Source organism: Mirounga leonina, unplaced genomic scaffold (genome assembly GCF_011800145.1).
Source record: "Mirounga leonina isolate KUSES-001 unplaced genomic scaffold, KU_Mleo_1.0 Mir_92, whole genome shotgun sequence".
Lineage (NCBI taxonomy): Eukaryota > Metazoa > Chordata > Mammalia > Carnivora > Phocidae > Mirounga > Mirounga leonina.
This window is the reverse complement of record NW_023270852.1, coordinates 16208415-16231363: the sequence shown is the minus strand read 5'-3', so window position 1 is coordinate 16231363 and position 22949 is coordinate 16208415. Positions and strand designations below refer to the sequence as shown.

The 22949-nt window shown below is 52.2% G+C and overlaps 1 long non-coding RNA gene across 2 annotated transcripts in view; it reads left to right on the top strand.

Moving 5' to 3' along the window:
• Positions 1-22949, top strand: part of LOC118004092 — a 38777-nt gene that overhangs the window by 11763 nt on the left and 4065 nt on the right. For both annotated transcript variants that reach the window (XR_004677476.1, XR_004677475.1), the window contains one exon: positions 2524-2617. This is a non-coding gene — a long non-coding RNA (uncharacterized LOC118004092). The remainder of the gene's footprint in view (positions 1-2523; positions 2618-22949) is intronic.

The following is a 22949-nucleotide window of genomic DNA, read 5'->3' as shown; positions in this document are numbered from 1 at the left end:
AAATAAATAAATAAATAAATAAATAAATAAATAAATAAATAAATAAATAAATCTTTAATAAAAAGAACAGTGCTCAAGTGGCTGGGCTCAGGACACCCATCCAGCCCTGTGTGTTTCCCATGATACTTGCAGCAAGAAAGGGCCTTAACTGGGCCTATTTCCTTTTCTGTCAGATAAGGGCAGCTGGACTAGGTCTTTGATTTTTCTTTTTTAAGCAGTGGACTTTTCTTTAAAATAATCTTAAACTGAACCTCAATATTCTTTCATCCTTTAAACAAATATTTATTGAGACCTTCCAAGTACCTGGAACGTATGGTTAACTGGATTTTCTTCCTACTTTGAGGCACTCTGACATATGGTAGAGAAATTAAGGGTCCCCACCCCTCTGCTCAGGATTAGAATCAGCCACCTGGGCTACCAGGGGTCCACATCCTCATCTGGGAGCCTACCCATCAGAGTTGACCTGAGAGGCTCACTGTCTGTGCTGACAGGAACTTTAGAGATAGTCACATACTCACAACCAACCACATCACAGATTAGATGACAAAGGCCCAAAGAGTAGACCAGGCTATGGTCCTTTGAAGCAGTCACTTCATGGCATCATTAATCAAAAAGTCTTTGCAGAGTTGTTAGAGACCGGGCATGTCTGTGAGGAGAGAGAAGCAGGAGGATGAATGGCCTGGACAAAGCCCTCGAGGTGGGAAAGAAGCTGTCTTGCAGAGGCCAAGCACCCCACCTTCTCCTGCCTGGCAGAGCCTTCTGAACAACCTCCCCCTCCTCTACCCACCCCCGCCATCCTCTGCCCAGAGCCAGGGTGCCAACTTGGGTTTGGTGACAGCAGCCCCAAGGAGGTGTTGGATGGCTGAAGCCCTCCTTTGTAGAAGCTCTGGCATCTTCCATAAGCCCCGCTCGCCCAGTTGTCCTCCTGCCAAGCTGGAGAGCGGCTGGCTCCTGAAGGGGACCCTCTCCAAGCAGGTAACTTGATCTTCTGCAGCCCAGCCCTGGCCCATGTCTGGCTACCAGAGCTGGAGCCCTGGACAGTTTATGGCAACATGGCAGGACCTGGGAGCAGTTTTCAGGGTCAAGAGAAGCAGCTACCAGGAGCCCCAGAGCCAGGGTGAGTGGGGGAAGAGAAGGGACTGACAGGCAGGAGACCTGGGTTCTAGCCCCCCTAGCTTCACTAACTTACTGTGTGACTTTGGTTAAATCACCTCCCGTCTCTAGGTCTCAGTTTTCTCATAAGGGAGTCTGATAGAGGCATGGTGCCCACAAACTTGTGGGTGGACTGCCTGGGGCTCCCACACAGTTTCAGGTAAAGGTCTGATTGCTCTGCACCGGGTGATCAGGGCACCTGCTGGCTCTGTGTCCCACGGTCCTCAGCATCTCTCAGCTCTCATGGAATATTCTAAAATCAGTGGGACTCCGTTGGGTACGGTTTCCATTTCCTTCCAGATAACCAAGTAAAACAGGGTTTTCCTCAACAACAGCAATAAAGCTTAAGAATGAGCTGGATATAGAACTCTTCCTGTCTGAATCCCTAAATTGACAAAACCAGTGTGTGAATAATATTGTGAAATAAAGCTTTGATTGTTTTCTCCCCTGGAAATTTTTTTGTACTATCATATTTTTTACTATCCTTTTTAACATGTCATTTTTTCACTATCATCATATAAAGTATGCTATTGTAAACTCACGACTGTCCTTCATTGAGATTATGCCTTTCCCATTTTATATGCCATTTACAGCACTGAAATGTCTTTTTTTTTTTTTTTTTTTCAGATGAAATGATGGTATGATAGTACATGGTAGTTCTCTGAGTAAATTTTTTACAAAGTCAGATACATAGAATAGTCATGCTCACATGTGTCTAGCTTGATGTGTTTCTACTAAGTGAACACACTGGGTAACCACCACCCAGATCAAGAAACAGAACATAGTGATAGTTCTTTTTTGAATGTTCCTTCCCAAGCAAAGTGAGAAGTTGGCAACTCTGTTCTCCCACTATTTATTTAAAATGTACCCATCTGTAAAACCTAACATTTGGGGACCTGCCGGGCTAGATGATCTAATGTCCCCATGCAGTGTGAGCATTCTGCCATTTGTCTGAGCCCTTGGAGCTGGTGTCTTTGGAGCTGCACCAACCAGAGGGAAGGAGGCTTGGCCTGGAACTCTGCCTAACCAATGCCAGGGGATAAGGAGAATCTGGCCAAATATCCAATCCAGACGTGGAACTCAGCACTGCTGGCTGCCGAGAGCCAGGGCCAAGGGACAGTGAAGAGGAGTGGCTTTGGGCAAGAGATTCCAGGAGATGAATCATTTCTCCCACTCAGACCTCTCTCCAGCCGCTTTTCATTAGCCATTTCTCGGCCCTTCCACCCACTCGCCTTCCTGGACACCTAAGAATCCCTAAGGGCTCTTTTGTGCACCAACGTGGCCATCCCTTCTACCCCAACCAATTCGTAGGTCATGCTTCCCAGACCCAGGAGATCATTCTCGACCTCTTTTATCTTTTTATTGATATAGGAGGAAATCCTGGCACCTTTCTGAAAGGTTAAGAAATTCGTTCAAAATCACACAGCAGGCGGGGAGTCCAGGAGGCCACATCCGCTCCACCAAGGTAATGCACATTTATCAAGAACGTGCTTTGTGCCAAAAACATAGGGAAGGGTGATTGTAAGGAAAAAGAGCCTTTCTGTTCAATAAGTATTAAGTATTATTCTGTTCAATAAGCATGTACCCAGCCCTCACTGCATACTGACCATTCACGCATTCAGCAAATATTTATTGAGCAGCTTCTCTGTGCCACTTGGCTGCAGTCACTGTCCTTGGAGAGTTCACAGCCTGGTTGGACAGGTAAGGCCAGAAAAAATATCTACAGATGAAGCTAGACAGTGATCACAGTAATGGGAGTGGGATAAGGGATGGGGGAAAGGAAGTGTCACTGAGGTGGCAGGGACCATGGAAGGCTTCTGGAAGGCATGGTATTTGAATTTGCTCTCAATGGATGAACTACATTCCATCCACTCAGCTCCCCAGAGTCCCCCAGAATGTTCCTCTCCTGCTAGCATTTCAGTATTGGTCACTGTTGGGCTAAGCCTTCTGCTGAAAACGACTGCCCTCCTGCCACTAGTGGCCTTGGCTTAGGGGCTTGCTGTCACTCAATTAAAAAAAAAAAGTTCATTGCACACGCATGTAGTTTAGTTTAGAAAGCCTACAAGGCTTGCAACGGAAAGCAGCCGTCCCTCGGCTTAAAACACACGTGCCCGCACACGTATTTTCTGCTCTACAGAGGTAACTGCTTTCAACTCCATTTACTTACATTGCTACTTCTTGATGTTTTAGTTTTAGACTTCTTTCTCCTTGCTCTCTCTATACCCACATGTCCCTTTTGTGTCCCCCACCATCTGTCTTGTCCTGTATAATTACATCACAAGTTTGGTTGGAAGAGTACTCACTGTTTGCATTATTAGGCCACATAAATGCTGCTGACAAGTGAGCCGTGTAATATTCTGTGATTACTTTTCCTTTCCTGCATAACAAGTACAGTTATGTAACCTCTCAATATGCTTAAATGTGTTGGATCGTCTACCAATTTCATTTCTTGAAGAAATATCTTCAGAATCTTCCGTCCTTGTTCCAGTCGGGATTTGTTGCTTTCTATTGCACAACCATTGGCCTGGGGACCTCTGCCCCCCACCCCCCCACCCCCATGGCATCTTCTCTTCCTTAGATACCATGTGCTTCTCTTTCTCAGTTTACTCACTTGCTCATTTCTGCTGAAGCACATCCTCCAGCAGCTTCCTGAGAACACGGGCAAAGAGACCTCACATGACTAAAAATGTCTTTATTCTATCTTCACTCTTTATAATCATTTGGCTAGGCATAGAATTCTGGGATGGAAATAATTCCCCTCAGAATTTTCAAGGCACCTTGCCATTGGCTCCTAGATCCCATCTTGCTATTAAGAAATCCAATGCCAGTATGACTTTTAATCCTTTGCATGAAGCCTGCTTCTTTTTTTCTTCTATCTACCTGGAAATTTTTGTAATCTTCTTTGTTCTCAGAGTTCTGAAATTTTGATGTCATGGTATCAATCAATGTTCATCCACAGTGCTGGGTCCTCAGTGGGTCATTTCAGTCCGAAACTCATGTATTTCAGTTCTAGGACATTTTCTCTACTGCTTCTTCCTAGAATTCCTGTTATTCAGATGCTGAGTTCCCTTAAACTAGTCCTCTAATTATCTTGTCTTTTCTGCTTTCCATTGCTTAGCCTTTTTGCTCATTTTCTCAAATTTATATCTAATAGTTCATTTGAGTTTTTCATTTTCTGCAATCATATTTTTAATTTCCAAGAGTTCTTTTTTGTAGCCTTCCATTCTTGCTCATTGGTGCAATACCTCATCTCTTAGGATATTAATGACAGTTTTCTCTTTCAAGTCTTCTGTTTTTTGCATAGTTGCTATCTTCCAAGATTTTTTTCCCCCTGAAGTGTGTTCTAACCTCTTTCTTACTAGAGGCTTTCCTCAAATGTTTAGTCATCCTTTGCAGTCAGCTTATATTTAAAACTGGGACTCTAAAACACAGACTTGATACCATGTGGTCATGACTGGGGCTGAATACATAGAGCTGGTTGGGCCATTCCTTGTCTTTTCTGCTGAGCTGGTCAAGAAAAAACTCCTTCAATCTCCTGTCTGGGGGGTACTTCCTGGCAGCCAGAGTTTGGATAGCTGAATAGAGAAAAAAGACTGGAGACTTCAATATTGAATACATAAGTCATTATTTGATTCCCATTGTCAGAGTGCCCCCAGAATAGAGATCCCCTGCTACTCTCTTCTGAGAATGGGCCTTTAGTATTCTACCAGGTAAGGACGGTGTCTGGGAGCCTAACTGCTGCTTCTTTTTTTCTTTAAGATTTTATTTGTTTGTTTGAGAGAGAGAGAGAATGTGTGTGTGTGTGTGTGAGAGAGAGAGAGAGAGAGCACGAGCTGGGGAGGGGGCAAAGAGAGAGGGCAAGGGAGAAGCAGACTTCCCACTGAGCAGGTTGCCCCATATGGGGCCAAAGGCAGATGCTTAACTGACTGAGCTACCCAGGCACCCCAGTCTAATTGCTTCTTGAACAGATTTTCAAACAATCTTCCTATTTTTAAGCCTCCCCACCCACCCAATTTCCAGAAGTACCTGGTACAGCCAACTCCTGAGCCATCTGGAGGTTTTACGGTGTAAATTGGGCTGCTTTTCAACTTTCTTTGTTGCCTGTTTAGGATTCAGTCAGTTACTATTCTTTATTGACTGTGTCTGGTTTCTAATATTTTGATAAATCCCTTTACTGTTGTTTTAGTTGGTTTTAGGAAAGGCTACAGTGTGTGTTCAACTTTCTATCCTTATCCTATTTCAATTTTTAAATGAATAGAAACAACGCATTTTAGAGCAGGAATTCTCTGCTGCCAATTCATAGAAGTAAACAGTGTAACCGGCATATGGAAGAGAGCCTTCCCCTCTAGTTCTTTACCTGATAAGACCTTTCCTGGCTCTCAAAGTCCAGGCCAAAAGCCATCCTTTGTGATGCTTTCCTCAGTCTCCCAAGCTTCTATCTGGTTTTACCCAAGTTGGGTCTACTGAGTGATAGACATTATATAGAACCTTACAAACATTATCCCATTTAAACCTTTACACTTTACACCTATAGAGATTCAGGGGGTATCCACAGATTAAGATTCCACAGCTAGTGAGTGAAAGGATTGAGATTTGAACTCAGGTCTTTCTGCACCACCGAACCCCTTTTGACATTATTGTTAATTCTGAAGAGCCCCAAAGGAGGAGCTCACATTCTGGTGGGGGGACCATAAGGCACATATACTGCACAGTCAGCCCCAGGCACAGGAAAGGAGTACCAAATAGGAGTAAAGATATTGAGTGGTGTGCAATTCAGAGGAAGGATGGCTTCATCCCAAGTGACTGAATCAGGGTGGGCTTTACGGAGGAGGTGGCCTCTGAGCTCATCACCACATCAGACAGGCTTCTCTCCTTGCCTAGAGGATTGGCAGTGACAGCAAATAATAAAGATGGTAGTGGTTTAGTTGCAAAGCACTTTTCTGCAAATCTCTTTGATATTACAGAAACTTGTGGGCTGAATGTTATCCCCACGTTTGGCAAGAGAAAATCAAGGCACAGAGAGGTTAATCACCAACTCCTGGTTACCCAGCGGACAATCAGAATTCAAACCCATCTCTTCTAAGTTCAGGCTCTCTGCTTCCCCTACCCCGTCCCTGCTTGCTTTATCCTGGCCATCAGTTGAGGGAAGCCTTCCTATTCTAAAATCTCTCTTCCCCAGGATTTCACAATATGTGGTGTATGGCCTACCTGTTTGTTTTGGGTCCCACTCTAGGCCTACCTAATCTGTGGGAGATGGGGTCCTAAAAATCTGCATTTTAACAGCTGTCCCCGTGATCCTTGTGCTCACCTAAGAGTGAGTTGCCCTCGGCCTACAGTGATGCCAAATGGCACAGTGGTCAGAGCACAGACCCAGGAGTCAGCACCACCCTTCCTGGCTCTGTCTCAGGACTGCCTCAGTTTAACGCCTGTGAAATGGGCCAAGTCACGCGTGGTCTGCTCACCCCGGTAGCACGGAGAGCTCCACACCTGCCTCCCTCCCCAGGCTCCTTCCCACCTCCATCCGGCCGCCCCGTCCCGCCCCGTCCCGCCGGAGTGGAAGGAAACAGCTGGGGACTCTCCGACTCCAGGCTGCGGTTGCCTCCTAATCGGCTGCGGACAGGCCCTGAGGTTGGGGGCCCCGGGCTGCTTTCCGCACGCGCCGCCCGCCCACCGGGGACCGCAGGGAACCCGAGTGCGCGGCGCATCCCGCCTGCCGGGCAGTCGTGCCCCCGCCTCCTTCCCTGCCTGCCCTCCGGCGGCCCATAAATATTCCCTGGGCCTGGAGGGGAGGGGGTGGAAACGGACTTTCCAGCGCGCCTTCTGGCGCTGGCCCACTCCCCACCCACCCCCACCCCACCACCGGCCCCGCCCCGCCCCGCCGCGGAACCTTGCACGCAGAAGCCTGGGCGGGAGTCCGCCCCGCTCCACCGCGCTGCCCAGCCGAGGGGCGCATGTGCGCGCGGATACCGGGCAAGGGACTTGGGAGCCTAGCGCTCAGGATGCACAGGGCGTGGGCAGCGGAAGCAACCAGACCCACCACGGGAATCTGCAGGAGGGCTCCCCACTCGACCCAGGGGTCAGGGAAGGCTTCCTGGAGATATTTAAGCTAAGCTCTGAAAGATGAAAGAATACAACGGACAGAGGGAACAGAGTATGCAACGGCCAACAGGGTAGCATTTGGAGGAAATTACCATTACTGTATGTACTGAGTTCAAGGCAAAGTGTCAGGGGCTGGAAAGACCACCAAGGGCCAACGAAGCAGGGTCTTATAAATTATGCTATGCTGTAGGGTTCTTAGCAGAACGTGTGACTTGGCCAGATTATTTATTTGCTTTTAAGAAAGACCACTCTGGCTTGGTGTGGGAGGTGGAATTGAGGGGTTGCAGGGACATCGGTGAGAAGTCTGTAGGCAGAGGTCATGGTGGCTGGGCCAAGGTAGCTGCAGTGGAAATGGAGAAAAAGGGATGGACTGGAGAATTTCTTAGTAGAATTGGTAGGGCTCTGTGATATGATAGACTGGATGTGGGGATCAGGAAGTGAGTGATGGGTGGATAACAAGTAGGGAGCAAGAAGGAAGATGGTGCCTCCTCCCACAATGAGTCCCTCCTGGAAAATCTTCCTCCTTCCCTATCTATCCAGTTTGGATTTAGGGCCTCACTCAATGTCTTACCTCACCACCTCCAGGAAGCTTTCCCTGCTCCCTTATGGATCTCAGAACATCAAAGCTTATATTTGGTTGTTTCTGTTTTGATTAGTTCTAGAATTAATTTGTGTGCATCAGTCTTCAAGGGAGCCCCGCATGGTAGTTAGGATCACATTAGAATCTTAGCTCTCCTGCAGACTTTACTCTATGATCTGAGAAAGTCAGTCATTACTCGGAGCCTCGTTTTCATCTGTACAATGGGGATAATAATCCTGCCTTGAAGGATTAGGATTCTGTATGACTGGCATATGGTATGTGCTTAGTGAGTGAGCTTTTTTGTTCCTCCACTAGAGTTGGTCACCCTGGAAAACAAACAAGGTCCTCTACAGTGTCTCCTGAAACTTCTTGTCTTGGGGCTTTTGGATAGAAGTTAGTAACAGAGTGAGATAACAGAAAGATTTTAAGGCCAGGGATGGGAAGGCATGAGTTGCTGCTGAGGACTTCCTATTTAAGCAAGTCAGGACCCCTTTGTCTACCTTGGACAAGAGGGAATAGGCTGGATGGCCCCTGAGATGCCACTGCTGCCCTTGGTCAGTTTCTGGTGGAGTTCCCTAGCTCCCAGAAGGCACTGAGCCCTGGGGGATAGCAGTCCTGCAATCCACGGGGAGTTATTTAGGTCAGAGCCAGGCCCCAGGGGCTGATGGCCTCTCTTCCCAGGTGGGCAGTAGGTGGCGCTGAAGCTCTGTTTATCCAGCCTCAGGGGCGGGGCTACCTGTACCTCACCTAGGGGGCTGAGACCCCTTCTCCAGGTGCTTTTGGACCCCATCGTCTGCTGATGAGGCTCTGAGAAGGGCTGGGCTAGGCTGGGCTGGGCTTTGTTCTCCCTCCTCCAGAAGCTGGGAAAGCCACTTGCTTTGCTCTACAGAGCCGCAGGATGTGTGAACTGGGAGAGCCTCCGCAGCTCTTCTGGCCCATTTCATGGAGGCCCGGAGAGGGAGGGGTTGCCTGAGTGGGTTAATAGCTGAGGGGTGCTTCCAGCGTGCTAGATTGGCAGGTCATCCTGTCCTTTCCTCCTCCTAAGCCCCTCGCCAGTTCACCTCCTCCTTGCCATCCCTGCCACACTTCCCCATCCCACTCAGTCCTCAACCACCTGCCTGGCCAGGACCATTATCCTAGCCTCCTCACAGGTTCCTGCCCTCCTGCCCTGTGGGTTTCTTCTACGGCTGCCTGTGCCTCTCCCCCAACGCGCAGCACACACCTCCCCCCACCCCAGTCCAAGGATTTTTCTCACACATAGATCCAACCATCACCCTCCCCTGCGGAAGCCCTTCCCTGCCCCACCACCCTGGAGGTGCCTTAGTCCAGCAGTCCAGGCCTTGGGAGCAAGGCCCTCTCCCTTTCCCTCTCCCAGGCCTCAGCCATGCAAGTCTGCTCTGAGCCCCTCACACCTTTGCCCATGCTGCTCCTGCCTTCCCTGTCGTAGGGTCAAACTCCTGCTCATCCTCTACCACTCAGTGGGCCCTCTGAGATGTGGGGGCTCAGGTGCTCCTCCTAGGCTTCCATGGCTGTGATTGCAGTGTGTGACTAGGTGCCCCTGTGCCCGTCTCCTTTGCTGGGTGGGGACCCTGGCACAGGGTTTGGCCTCCTATTGGAGCTCAGTCTTTTGGGGTGAATGACAGAGGAGAGGTACACTGGGAGGAACATTAGCAGACGATTGCACACTGCTGTGGGCCAGGTACTGCGTGCACACACAGCCTCAACATCACCACAGCGTGGACGGGTCAGAGACTGCAGTTATCATCTCCATCGTACAGAAGAGGTGATGGAAGTGCAGAAGGTCACATGGCCAATGAATGAGTGAGTGAAACCTAGCTCAGCAGGCTGTGGGCACAGTAAGGCCTCAGGCCACAGTCGAAGGGGGCTGCAGGCCAGTGGGAGCCACATGTCCCCGAGGGTATGAGTAAGGCTACTCTGGGGCCATCAGGAGGCCATGTGGGGTGCCTGGGGCAGAGAGCCCTCAAGAAATAAGGCTTCCACCCTGTCTTAGAGCATGGGGAGCCCCCAGCTGTTCTGAGCCAGGCAGGGACCAGAAGTATTCATGTGGCAGCTCTGAGGCAGAGACCAGTGGCTGGAAGCCAAGGAAGAGGTTGACCTGGTGATCCAGGGAAAGGCGGGTGGCTCATGGTCTGGGATCAAGCCGGGCCAAAATAACAAGACTTTCCAAGGAGCCCTGTGGTCAGCAGGCTAGAAGCCGGGAAGCCAGAGGTAAGGCTGCCCGCAGAAGGCAGGACGTGGTAACAAGCTGCGAATGTTTGCTGCAGAGAAGCCCAGGGGCTGGGGCTGGGCAAAAGGAAGGGCCTGTAGAAGTTCTCAGGTTTCTGGGTCCCAGTGTCGACAATGGAACTCTCTTCAATGTGCTGCACAATGTTGGTGTGGTCTAGGCACCAATAAGGGAAATTCCAGCCTGGAGTCCCCCAGGGCCCCTGTGTCTGCATGCCCAGTCTTGAAGTTTCACAGAAGTGAGAAACAGAAGGGCCCTGGGGCTTAAGCCTGAGCCCTTCATTATCTGAAGGAGAAACTGAGGCTCAAAGAGGGACTGTGTCTGCCCAGTCCCACAATTAGCCAAGCGCAGAATCCAGGTCTCCTGATTCCCAGTCTGATTTGGTGGCGACTCAAAGCACATTCCCTCTTGTTGTTCCGAGACTTGACTCAGATTCTTTGGGGGAACCCTTGGGAGGTCATTTGGTACAACCCCCGCAGCTGAGCAGCCCTGCCTTAACCTGCACCCCCTAGGAAGGAGTGTTCAAAATGTCTTACTGGTTTAAATGCATTCCTGGTAGTGCTGGAGAACTTCCCCCTAGCTGCAGTCATCTGCTTGGGGATGTGTTTGGGGCAGGGCAGTGTGAGGAGTTGCTGGCTAGGAGTGGGGTGTCTGCCTCGTGGCAACACTCAGCTCAGCCCGACGCCTCCCCGCCCGCTGCCATCATACCAGTTGATGAGGTCATCCTCTCTCTGGGAGGCTTGCTCCCAGGGGCTCCCATGGGGTCCTCGTCAGGTCTTCTCCCTGACTCCGCCAAGGGGTCCAGCCACTTCTGGAAGGTAACTCTTCTCCTGGGTCATCAACGTCAAGATGGATCACCTCTTCTAGACACCCCATTCTGGATCCTGGGGCCTCTGGTCACTGCTCCCCAGGTACCACCAGCTTGCCTCAGGGCTCATGAGGGGCAAAGCATCATCCCACCCCAAGTAGGGAAATCAGGCAAGTCTTAACATGCTGCAGAGTCTCTGTTCCTGGCCTCCTGGCTCTTCCTCAGGCTTGCCTCATCCCTGAAACATCCTCTCCCTTCCCAGGGAAGGGCACACTGAGGGTGCTCACCCCACTGGTCAGGGGGAGAGGGGACAAACATTTACTGAGCTCCTGCTGGTACCTGGTGTGAATGCCTTCTCTGGCAGTCCAGAAAACTACTCTGTGTGGTGTGCGTGTCACCATCCCTGATGAGACCCCAAACTGCCAAGCTGCCAAGCTACCAAGTGGGGGAACCAGAACTTGAATGCCCCCATTTGTGTTTGGGGAAAGATAGTTATTGTTTTTTCTTCAAGTGATTGTAACTGGTGAAAATAATCATATATTTCAGCTAACACATAGTAGGGGCTCAATAAATATTTGTTGAAGGAATGAGTGAGTAAATGAACTAGTTCTTGGCAGCTAGGGTGCTGGATGAGGACCTGCCCTTATTGGCATTTAGGCCCCTGCCCAGAGAAGAGGTGCCCCTGGGGGACCTGAGGGCAGAGCCACCCTTGTCCTTCACAACTAGCTGGGGTGTCATTTTTTTTTTTAAAGATTTTATTTATTTATTTGAGAGAGAGAGCATGAGAGAGGGGAGGGCCAGAGGGAGAAGCAGACTCCCTGCTGAGCAGGGGGCCCGATGCGGGACTCGATTCCTGGACTCCAGGATCATGACCTGAGCCGAAGGCAGTCACTTAACCAACTGAGCCACCCAGGTGGCCTGGGGTGTCATTTCCTCTCCCTTTGTCCCCCACCATTGAAGGGTAGGCATGGCAAGTCTAAGGAGGGGAAGAGGGCCAGGATTTGGATAGAGGCTGAATTAACAGCGGGGTGTCCCCTCCATGGGCTCCTGTGTCTTGCTCTCCTACCTCTGTCCTCCCTGCTCAGCTGGGAATACACCCCTAGGAGCCCCTCTTCTCCTACAGACTCCACCTTGCACCAGAGCCTGGAGTGGGCCTCTCTCTGGACTCCCCCGGCCTTGTGAATTGTCACACAAGCTTCATGTTGTCATTGACTAGTTATGTGGTTGTTTTCCCATCAGACCAGGAGTTCCCTGAGGGCAGGGCTTGTCTGCAGCTCCCATTACAAGGCCAGGAAGGAAGGTTGTTGAACCAGTGAAGGAATGAACGAACAAACGAAGAAATGAATGAATGAATGAAGAGACAGGCAGCACAAATACTCCCAATTGGCAAGCCTGGGGCCTCAGTTCTGCACCAGCTGGCCGGCTGACACTGGTCAAAGCCGTGTTCCACTTTGGTTTCAAACATCCCATCTGTCCACTGGAGTAATGGGACCTCCCAGCTGTCCCTCAGAAACCAGCAGTGAGGGCAGGGCTGAGTGCACCCGCAGGTGCTCAGCACAAATCTGCCCTGCTGTCCCTGTCCACTTAGCCCTAAGCGCCACTGGGGGAGAGTAGGGGAAGGATCCATCAAGTTGCTTTAGCTCCACGCTGCTGCATATCCCCTCACCCCAGAAATGCTCCATCTCAGCTCTGCTCTCTCCACCCCGAGCAGCACTGCTCAGCCAGCAGACCCATTGACATCAGCCGGGGCTTGCTGGGGACAGGCTCCATAGTCCGGCCCCAGGGTCAGACAGCGTCTGCCACGCTCTGCAGGTTACCAAGCCTGCGCCGCTCGCCAGACGCTCTCCCCACAGCCCAGGGTGCCAGCCTCTCAGTCTTCATCTGGTCACCCAGGAAAGTGGGATCTGCAGAGGAAGGGGCTGGACTGGCCCTGAGTGCTCAGTGCCCAGCGGCCTCGCCGGGAGTCTGAAATCAAGCTGTAAACTCCAGACTGGTTTATTTTAATCCCCAGTGCCGCCAGAAGTTGTGAATTTGGGCAAGTGGGTAATTTCCTCTGGGTCTCATTTCTTTATCTGTTTTGGGAAGATAACTTGCCCAGTGGCCCTGAGGATGCCGGGAGCGATGGAGGGGCCACTGAGGACAATGTGCCAGCCTAGGAGCCCCCCCGGCTCTGCCTGTCTCTGAGCCTCCGCACAAATGGGGCCCGGGCCATCGCCTGTTCCTCACTCCCCCCACCGGCCTCATAGCCCGGGTGGTGGCAGCAGTAGGCATCCTGTGTACCTGCCACTTTTCAGGCCTGAGCTGCGGGCATCACAACCTGAGAGAGCCCAGGGTTCTCTCATTTACCCGGCAGGCCGACTGTCCCAGGCCTCGGCTACGCTGTGATCGTAGAGCAGACCCCCACAGGGCCCCTGCCCTGGAGGACTCGCACTCCATCTCCAAGCTGCCCCCCCCCCATCTCTGTCCCCATCCTGGACATTCCTCCCCAGATCCAGATTCTTCTGTTTCACAGGCGCCTGGACTTCAGCGCTGGGGTGTCTCATAGGCTCCTCAAACAGGAACACTTGAGCACCACCACAGCCGGCCTCTTTCTCTTCCAGCTTTCCCCGGCCAGTGAATGACGCCTGCCCTCTCAGCATCTTCCCAGACTCCCTTGTCCCTCTCCCTCACCTGTGACACCTCAACAAACAAGTGGTCAGCTCTGAGATACTACCTCCAAATAAGTGTCCATTCTTTCCAGTTTTCTTCCATCACTACCCTCATTGAACGCTCATCACTAAAGTTGTCCTGGGATCAGGACAGTTGCCCAGCGGGTCCCTCTTGCCCATCTTCCACGTGGCAGTGGGACATCTTTCCAAAATGCAGAGCTGACCACGTCTGCTTGAAACTCTTCCGGGCTCCGCATTGCCCACAGACGAACACCATGGTCTGTGGGTTGGTGTCCGGCTCTGCCACCTTTCCAGCCTTATATTGCCTTTACACCTGGCCTTCTTCCTGCTCCTCAAACTCCTGCCTCAGAGCCCCCTCCACCCTCACCTCAGGGCATCCACTGGGGGCCAATTTCCTCCTTCCATTGCCTTCTTGGAGCTGTCTTACCTGACCTCCTGAATCTAGTTAGGTTCCTCTGTGTACTCTCTGACTGTCTCCCTCCCTCAAGGCTGTGATCTAGTCTCACGAAGGCCTCTGCTGACCCCATGGGGGCTCTAGAACTAGGAGGAGCCTCTGAATTGTCCCAATCTGGGGTAACAGGGGCTGGGCAAATTGATCGGTTGTTAATAAAGCCTGGCCCTAGGAGGGGATGTGACCTCCTAGGAGGGGGTGAGACAGTTGTCTTCAGCAGAGCTAGTCTCCCAAAGGGCTGACAGCTGAGGCAGCCCTCCTGGCCCTTCGGTCCTAAAGAGGGACCTGGCCGACCCAGCACATGTGGGGAAACGAGCTCACAGAGGTTCCGAGATTTGCCTCTGATGGCTCTGTGGTTGCATGGTTTCTCAGCCTCAGATAATGTCTACTCCCAAATGTCCTGTCTGCCCTTGGCATCAGCTTTTCCCTTGGGGCACTGTGGAGGCAGTCTAGCCCCAGTGGGTCTTAGGAGTACTTAAGTAATCCAATGATCCGGTGCAGGGGCAGGGAGGGACCAGGTCCCTCCGCCACATGGTCTCACCTGGTGCTCAGAGAGGTGTTGCCGAAGTCACCTCTGGGGCACAGAGGGAAGGGGGAGATCTCAGGCCTCCTGCTGGTGGTTCACAGCCTCATACTGTCCTCACTTGGGGCCTCAGTGCCGTCCCTGGCCTCCCATACCCTTCAGAGGCATGGCCTGGGTACTGGCTGAGAGCCAGCAGGTGATGTAAGGAATATGTTTTAAGAGAAAGATAGGCAAGCCACAGCTGGGCCCTGCCATTCCCAAGCTCATGGGTTAGACAGGCTAAACAACAAAACAAAACAAAGCACCCAACTCCCCAGCCATCTGGAAGGATTTATCAAGCGCTTCACCTGTGCTCTATGGACATTAGCAGGTAGTTCTCACAACTCTGGGAAGAGGTGCAGTTTATTAGCCCATTCTAAAGATGAAGAGACTGAGGCTGGGATTGCTGAGTTGTGGTGACTTGCAGAGTGGTGTCTACAAAATAAATGGTGGGTGGTAGGCACCTAGTCAGGAGAAGAGAATTCCAAGTGAAAGGTAGGAGTGGGAGCCGGGAGGGGGTCCCTGACCTGAGCCACTGCCACTTTTCCAGAGCTCTGGCAGCCATCCAGGAGGGTGGAGAGAAAATCCCCTGAGCCCAGGACCAGCCAGGTCAGCTAGAACCTGCACTTGGTGGTGTGTTGGAAGTAAGACAGGTTAAAGTTGCCGCAGCCACCAAGGCTTACATGAATCTTGTCTGACCCTTTGTGCCCGGCTTCTGCTGAGCCCTGGGGGTTGAGGGAAGGGAAGAAAGGGGGAACAGAGCCACTTCCCCCAGGATGGCCACTGGCTACAAAACAAGAAAAGTTCCCTCTTGGGTAACAACGGGGTGGGGGGGCTGATTTCCAACCACCCTGCTCCTTGTGGAGATTCTTCTTTCAGGGATAGATGTAGGGGACAAGGATTTATTATCAAGAAGACTCTTCCTACCAGAGGTTGGGGCTTGTCAGGAGCTACTTGAGTGTTGTCCTGGCTCAGCAGCTCTGGGGCTGAGTTTAGAGGCTGCCTTATCCTCGTGCACCTCATGTGTGCTGAGCTCTGTCGGTGGCCTCATCCAGTTCACACAGGGGCCCAGTGGGAGAGAGGCCGTCACCTCCATTGCTCTGATGGGGAGACTGAGGTACAGAGAGGTGAAGGAACTCACCCAGATCTCCTAACTCCCAGCTCAGGGTTCTCTCAATTTTCCCGAGCAACATCCCCAAAAGACAACAACTGTCTCTTACAATCCCTGAATTTGGTAGCAGATTCTAGTGGGTGGGAGCCTTTGGTTTGAGTTTCATGCCTGTTGGGGAGAGGTTTTGGTTGGACCTGCCAACTCTCGCTTTCCCCATTTATTAAATGGGTATTAATACTAGGACTAGTGTGAATAAATCAAATGCCTTTCAGGATGCCACGTGGTTCAGGAGTGAGCACAGGCAGGGGGCCTGGAGCACAGGAGGGCCTTACAACGTGTGGTTGGTATTTCGGGGTAGGTAAGGGAGGAAGTAGGCAGACCAGTAAATATTTAGCCTCCCCACCCCCTTTAGGGCCTGTGTCCCTGCCTCTTTTTGACAAGGTCCTCAGCAGGACCTGGGCGCCCCTGTGGGTGTGCGGTGTGCCCACTTGCATTCATGCATGAGTGTGTTGCTTCTGCCCGCAGACGAGGGCCCCAAGGGCCCCCAAGGCCATGTCTCCCCTCCAGATTGGGGCTCAACCCAGAGGGCTCTGTTCATGGTGCCTGACTGCTTAATGAGCTTGGCATCAAGGTTGGAATAATTGCACCATAAAGTATGTAAATCTAATCATAACAACACCACGCTGGGCAACCTGCATTCTCTCAGCTCTCAGGTGCCCTAATCCTGGGACAGAAGTTTCGTGGGAACCACACCGCCCAGCTCCCTCCCACTTTTCTGAAATTATAACTACGGTGTGTGTACCTAGGCCTCAGCAATTACAGTTGCACAAAGGGCTCCCTGCCCCCACACCACCCGAGTCTCACAATAACAATGAGCGAGCGCTTGTGATATGGAAGGCGTAGTTATACCTATTAACTCATTTAATCCTCCTAATAACCCTGGGAGATAACCGTTCTTGGATTCCCTGTTTTGCAGATAAGGAAACGGAGTCTCAGAGGGGCCGAATAACTTGCCTAAGGTCACACAGCTACTAAAGTGAGAAGCCAGGAAATTCCGCAGGAAGGGAAAGAAACTGAGGCACAGAAAGAAGAAATGGACTTAACCAATGACTCATAGTAAATCAGGGTTGACCCAGGCCTCCTGGGACCCCTTCAGCCATCTCTGGGGCCTGTGAGGGCCGCAATGTCACCCTGATGTGCGACTGTGTAGTTGGAGGGCGTAGGTATTGGAGGTGTGGACCGGGGCCTCATTCTGGGAAAGTCAGGGGATACAGCCAAAGTAAAGAGCTATTTTAAGGCCTCCCTTGCCTTCCCTGCTCCCCACATAGCCCCTCTGCCGAGCCAGCCTGCAGTGGCCGGGGGCCTGGGCCAAGCGAGGAGCGTTTGTTCCGAGAGCAGAGGGAAGTCTTGGCTCCAGGACATTCACACCCAATGAATTACTTCAGCGCTAGATTAGACTTGCAGGCTTGGAGCAAAGTGATAATAGGGCTCAATTAAATTAATTTATACGGACTCTATGCTCCGGGCCCCTCCCTCAGTGCCGGGGCAGGCCTGACCCACCGCACCTTGGCCCTCAGGCCCAGCCCACGCTGGGAGTTTTGGATAGCGGTTGGCGTTGGGTGCCGGGGCCGGTCCCCTCTACGGTGGGAAAAGCAGCACCGGAGCTGCGGGGGGAGAAGAAGCCAGGAGTGTTGTTTTGTGTTTGTTTTCAGTCTGATGTGCAGGTTGGGAGAAAATGACCCTAATGAAACCAAGGTAAGGCCTGGCAGGTCTGGCTGAGCCCAGATTCCCAAGGCCCTAGGGAGGGACCTTGAAGAGATCATTTGGGGAGGCCCTTGGCCCGTGACCTGGCATGTGTCTCTCACTATCCCAGGCAAGGGGACATGTGGCTCTTTGTGGTGAGTGGCTGTGTACAGGGAGGGCCAGGCCCCTGGGACATAGGCTGGGCTCGGCTGGCAACTTACTGTGTGAAGGAATCACAGAGCCCTCCCAATCCAGCCCCTGCCTGTCTCTCCTGCTTCATCTCCTGGCCCTCTTCCTTCTGTGCAACCTGCCGGCCCCCCTCCTCTCTGGATGCTCTGAATCCACCTGCTTTTCTCTGGCTGGCACACTTTCCCATTCTGCAGCCTCCCCTCCCCAGGACCTTTGCACTTGCTGTTCTGTCCAGGATGGCCTTTCTCCCCATTTTTCCTAGAGAGTGCCTGATTCTTTCCCTATCCCCGCACTTAACACTCCGAATGTGGGGGTCTGTCTCAGGATCTGTCTCTCCGGGAAATGGCCTTCTGGAGGGCAGGGGCAGATCTGATCACCCCCATGGCCCCAGGGCCAGGACAGGGCCTGGCACAGAGGTGGCACTGGGGGAGGTAAGATAATCTCGAGTGTCCCCTGCAGCACTAATGTCGTGACTCTATCATGGTCTCTAGCCCAGGCTGGGGCGATCATTCAACTGCGTGGGCTGCCCTGGATAAAGAACCAGGTGCCTCGTTTGTGACCCGTCTGTCTCATTCACTGGCCTGAGATGAGTTACTCCCTTCTCCTCAGTTTCACTTTCCCATTCTGCAAAAAGTGGGACGTGCCGGCCTGCGTCTGGGACTCCGGCAGGTTTTCATGCAGGTCTTGCTGCACCAGGAGAGGCCAGTGCTGATGCCGTGTGTGGAGGGGCGCAAAGGTGGGCCCTCTGAACTGAGTCTCAACCTACAGGCTGCTCGAGGGCTTGTCCAGGAGCTGGGCCTCTCTTGCTCTTTTCTCTGGCAGACAGGCTCATTCCCCAAGTATGTATCAAGGGCCCCTTGTGCTGGTCCCGCCTCCACCTCTGCCACGGAGCCTCCACTTTGCGGCCCTGGCTGCCATCTGCAGGACTGGGAGCTTCTGCCAGCCCCGCATGGCTCTGAGCCCCAGGGAGCCCCAAAGAGTCTGGGGGTAAGGACTCAATCTCCCCTCTTTGCTGACCTGATCCCCTATTTTTTGAATCCAGACCGAGGAGTTTGAACTTCACCTAAGAAATGTGGGAGTCTGGGCAAAGCAGGAGGTGGCCTGGTCGGCTGGGGGCTCGGATGGTAAGTCTGTCCTGAGCGGCCTCCACGGGGGTCCCTGTGGACAGGCTCTGCTGCCCCCAGGGCAGGCCCATCTCTTCCTCTGGCATGGACGAGCTATTTCGTCCTCCTCAGACTTTCCAACAAGGCATTTTCAGCCACGGAAAACCACCCCCCGCAACTTTCCCCAACTCCACCCCCAGCCCCCAAGGATGCCAGGCCTTTTTGGGGTTGTAAATTTATGGCGGAAGCTGAGGGCCAGGCCTGCTGCAGGCTGACTTTGAACCTCAGCCTCACACTCAGCACCCACCAGGGGCCCTTCCTCCAGCCAGCAGGAGCAGCAGGCCTTTGGCCTGGAAAATGAAAGGCCTCTCTGGGGAAGCAGGAGCCTGCATAACTCCCCCTGACCCCCGGCTCACCCCTCCAGGGCCCCAGAGGCAGGCCTTGCTAGCTGAGCTGCAGGGGGGGCTGGCTTGAAAGCCCAGAGCCAGCTTGGGCCCTCCACCTCCACAGGCCTCCTCTGCATCTTTCTTTGGTCAGGATAGCTCATGGGATAGAGACTTAGAGCTTAGAGTCCCAACCTTTCAACTCTGTCTTCTCTGGGCCTCAGTTTCCTCTTCTGTGACAACAGGGGATTAGATAAAGTCATCTGTAAGTTTCACTGCGGGTGTAATGTTCCACCGCATTCCACATTCCTTTCTGAGCCCCTCTTTTGTGCCAATGCTGGGGTCAAGGGACATGCCAGGGCCTGCTGGTATGTGGGAGTGGGGAGGGGGACAGGGAGTGGGGCTGAGGGAGTCCAGAACCAGCTTGTTCGCTCTGGAGGCAGGAGGAAGGAGGCCAGCAAGACTGCCCACCGTGGGTGAGATCTGAGTAGAGGACTGGAATTACTGATGCATTCATGTATTGATCAGACAAACATGGAGGGCCTACTGTATGTCATAAAGTATGCTAAGTACGGCCGCTCCTGCCACTGTGTGTGTGTGTGTGTGTGTGTGTAAAACAATGACCAAGAAACACATAACCTTGAGAACAAAAGTTTTCAAGTGGACATGGAGGGAGGGCGTTCCAGGCAGAAGGGGCACTAGGCAAAGGCAGCGACTCATGAAAGAGCATCATGGGTTTGGAGAAGGACACGAGGTTGTGTGTGGCTGAAGCAGGAAAGAGGTGAATGCTTTATGTTGTAAACGAAGCTGGAACCAGAGAGACACGAGATCAAATCCCCGCTCTGCCCTTATTAACTGTGGGACTTTGGGGGTTGCTTGATTGGTCTGAGGCTCAGAGTTTGTAGAGAATAGGCTATCATTCTTCTCAGATTTGTGAGAATTACATGAAAGGAGGTAGGGAAAGTACCAGCCCAGCATCTGGCAGAGGTCAGTGCAGATATAACCAGTGGGGGCACAGCCAATAAAGTTCTCTCTCAGTCAGAGTCTTCTTATTGTGGAAGAAGCTGCCAGGTGGGGAGTAAGCTCCCTGTCACGGGAGGTATGTGAGCTGGACTAGGGTTTATGTCAGGGAGGCAATGGGAAGAGATCTTGAACCAGAAATCTCTAAGGTCTTCTAGCTCTCAGGTCTATAATTCCACTAAACACATATAGCCATCTATCCCAAGACATCCTTATAGAGGTCTGAAACTAGCACCTTTGTCCCAAGTTTGCCGTTCTCCAGGCTGACCTGGCCCAGAAACCTCAGCATTCTCCACATGTTCTGGGTTCCAAAACTCCCACCTCCCTGGTTACCTCCTCTGACCACACAATTCCACTCCCACACAGGTCACCACTCTCTAGGAATCCAGTCAGTATGGAATAGATTGAGAAAATCACCTCCCTGGATTTGGGCACAGTCTCTACTGATGTGACCAAAAAAGTCAGTGGTTGTTTGGCAGCTTGCCTTTCACTCAGCTGCAGCAGGGAGACCCCACCCACTTCGGCTAAATGGTCTCAGACATCTCAAGATTTGTAGAAGCACAGAGCATTCCAGGGAAGTGATAAATCCTTGTGGGATGAATGAATGAAGTGTCTGACTTTTGGCTCAGGCCAGCCCTGAGGAAGGAAATCCAGAGAATTAGGGGGCGCAGAAGGATCCCCAGCTAGGGGCCATGTTGCGGTTTTTCCTTGGGAGCTCAGAATGCTTCCTGTCTCCCCATTCATCATCACCCCACCCTGCTGGTTGCTTTCTGTCTTCACAATGCCCCTCTTTGGGGGATGGAGTGGCAGGCTAATAGACTCATAGAATCACAGGTTGTCAGTTCCGAGGGACCTCCACAGAGGGTCCAGTTGGACCTCCTCATCCATAGAGGGTGAAACCAAGGCCAGAGTGGAGGCCCAGCGGCTGGCGAGGTCTCCCAGAATCACCCAGTGAGTTCCTGATGGAAGACGGTGCGGGCAGGTGGTGAGGACCACGTGGATGATGTAAGTGTGGGTGGCCCCTGACCCAGGGGGATAGCTGGTTCATCCTATTGGTGAGGTCCCTAGGTTACCCCCATCTACCACCATCACCAAGAACTCTTCAGAAACTACAAAAATCTCTCAGCTCAGTGACCCTGGCAGTGTCCCCGACCCCAGACCCGAGACCCCAGACCCCAGACCCCACTGGAGGAGCCTGGCAGGGGATCGTTGGGAAAGCATCCATCCTAGGGTGTGATCACAGGATCGGTACAGGGAGAGAGCCTTCAGTTCAGGTTCTGGTTCTGGCTTTGCCCCTGCTCTCTATGTGACTCTGGGCGGGAGCTACCCCTCGCTGGGCCTCAGTTTCCCAACTGTGAAAGGATGGTGCCAAACTGGACTCCGGGGCCTTCGAGCTCTCACCGGCTGTTTATCTGAATGCTTTAGCAGGGAGGAATCTGAACTCACCTTCAGCATTTCCTGCCTTGGCACACACCAAGCCCCCTATCTAATCCTGGGGTCCCAGGCCTGCCCTCCAGGGGGAAATTGCTGTGATTTAAGGTTCCAGATTTCCTGGACCATTAGTGTCATGATACCTTATAGCTGGGCCTCAACTGCTTTTTAATTAAAAACGAATCCCTCCCAACCCCTGGTTTTCCGTGCATCTCTGGGAGCCTGAGGAGACTCCATTCTGCCTGATGCTTTGTGTAGCCCTGCTTTCTGCTCTTCTGTTTCCTCCCTTGTTTTAGGAAGAGAAGGGTCTGGTACCATTTATGGACACCTTCTTTGTGTTAGGTGCTGAGGCCCCAAGTTGTATACTGCAGATGCCTAGCACCCCACATTTGAAGGCATCTATGCAGAAATGGAGAAAGGGATGGCCCCAAACCAATTCTGTGATGGGCGTTCACTTGCAGCCTAAGTATGAGAGGAAGCAGGGGCTGGAAGGACAGGCTTGGTGTGCAAGGAGACTGTCCCCTCCTCATGGCAAGTCCTGGAGTTTGGGGGCGGAGAGATGTGTGTCTGATTCTCACCTAAAACACCATCTGAAGCCTTGAGGCTGGAGGGAGAGGAGAGGGGGCTTCATGGTCAACCCTGCTTTGCCAGAGTTTGGCAGGCAAAGAAAGAAGTTTCCCGTGGGCCAGAGTGGACACCCTGGGATGGAGTGGGGCACAAACCATTTAGCAAGGACCAGTCCAGGGGTCTGCTGCCTGCCAGGAACAGGTGACTGCCACAGAAAGTGTCTGTCTGGGGTTGAGGGAAGGGTGGAAGACATCGGCTGGGAGAGCGGGCATCACCCGTGTCAACAAATTGTTTCTTAGCAAGGAGGGAAGTCACTGAAAACTCCACAATACACCCCAAAGAGAGAAAGTTAGGTTTTGGACATTGCCACCGGGAGAGGACCCCCAGGCCAGATTCTAGCAGTTCCGGGTAAGCCCTACTGTTGTCATATTATGTCCACTCCCCCCACCCCCCCCAATCTAAACCTGACTCTGGAGGTGAAGAGCCACATAGAGCAGTGGGAGGAGGGAGGGAATAGAGGAAACCCACTACCCCCTCCCCCTCCCAGTGGCCAAATCCGGAAATGTGCCTGAGCTGGGGGGGGGCACTTTGAATTGGGTGTGAGGGTGACCTACTGAGGTCAGATTGAGTTCACCTGTTACGCCCTAAAATGAGACTGTCCCTTAATGCCTAACATAGAGCAGGAAGGCTGGGCTCCACCAAAGGTCCCTTCCAGGGGTGGAGAGGGAGAGCCAACAGGCAGGTTTGAGAGACAGTGGGAAAAAATACAGTATTTTTATTTGCATGCCACAGAATCCAGCCTGTTCCACATGCCATATATATATATATGGAAAGCA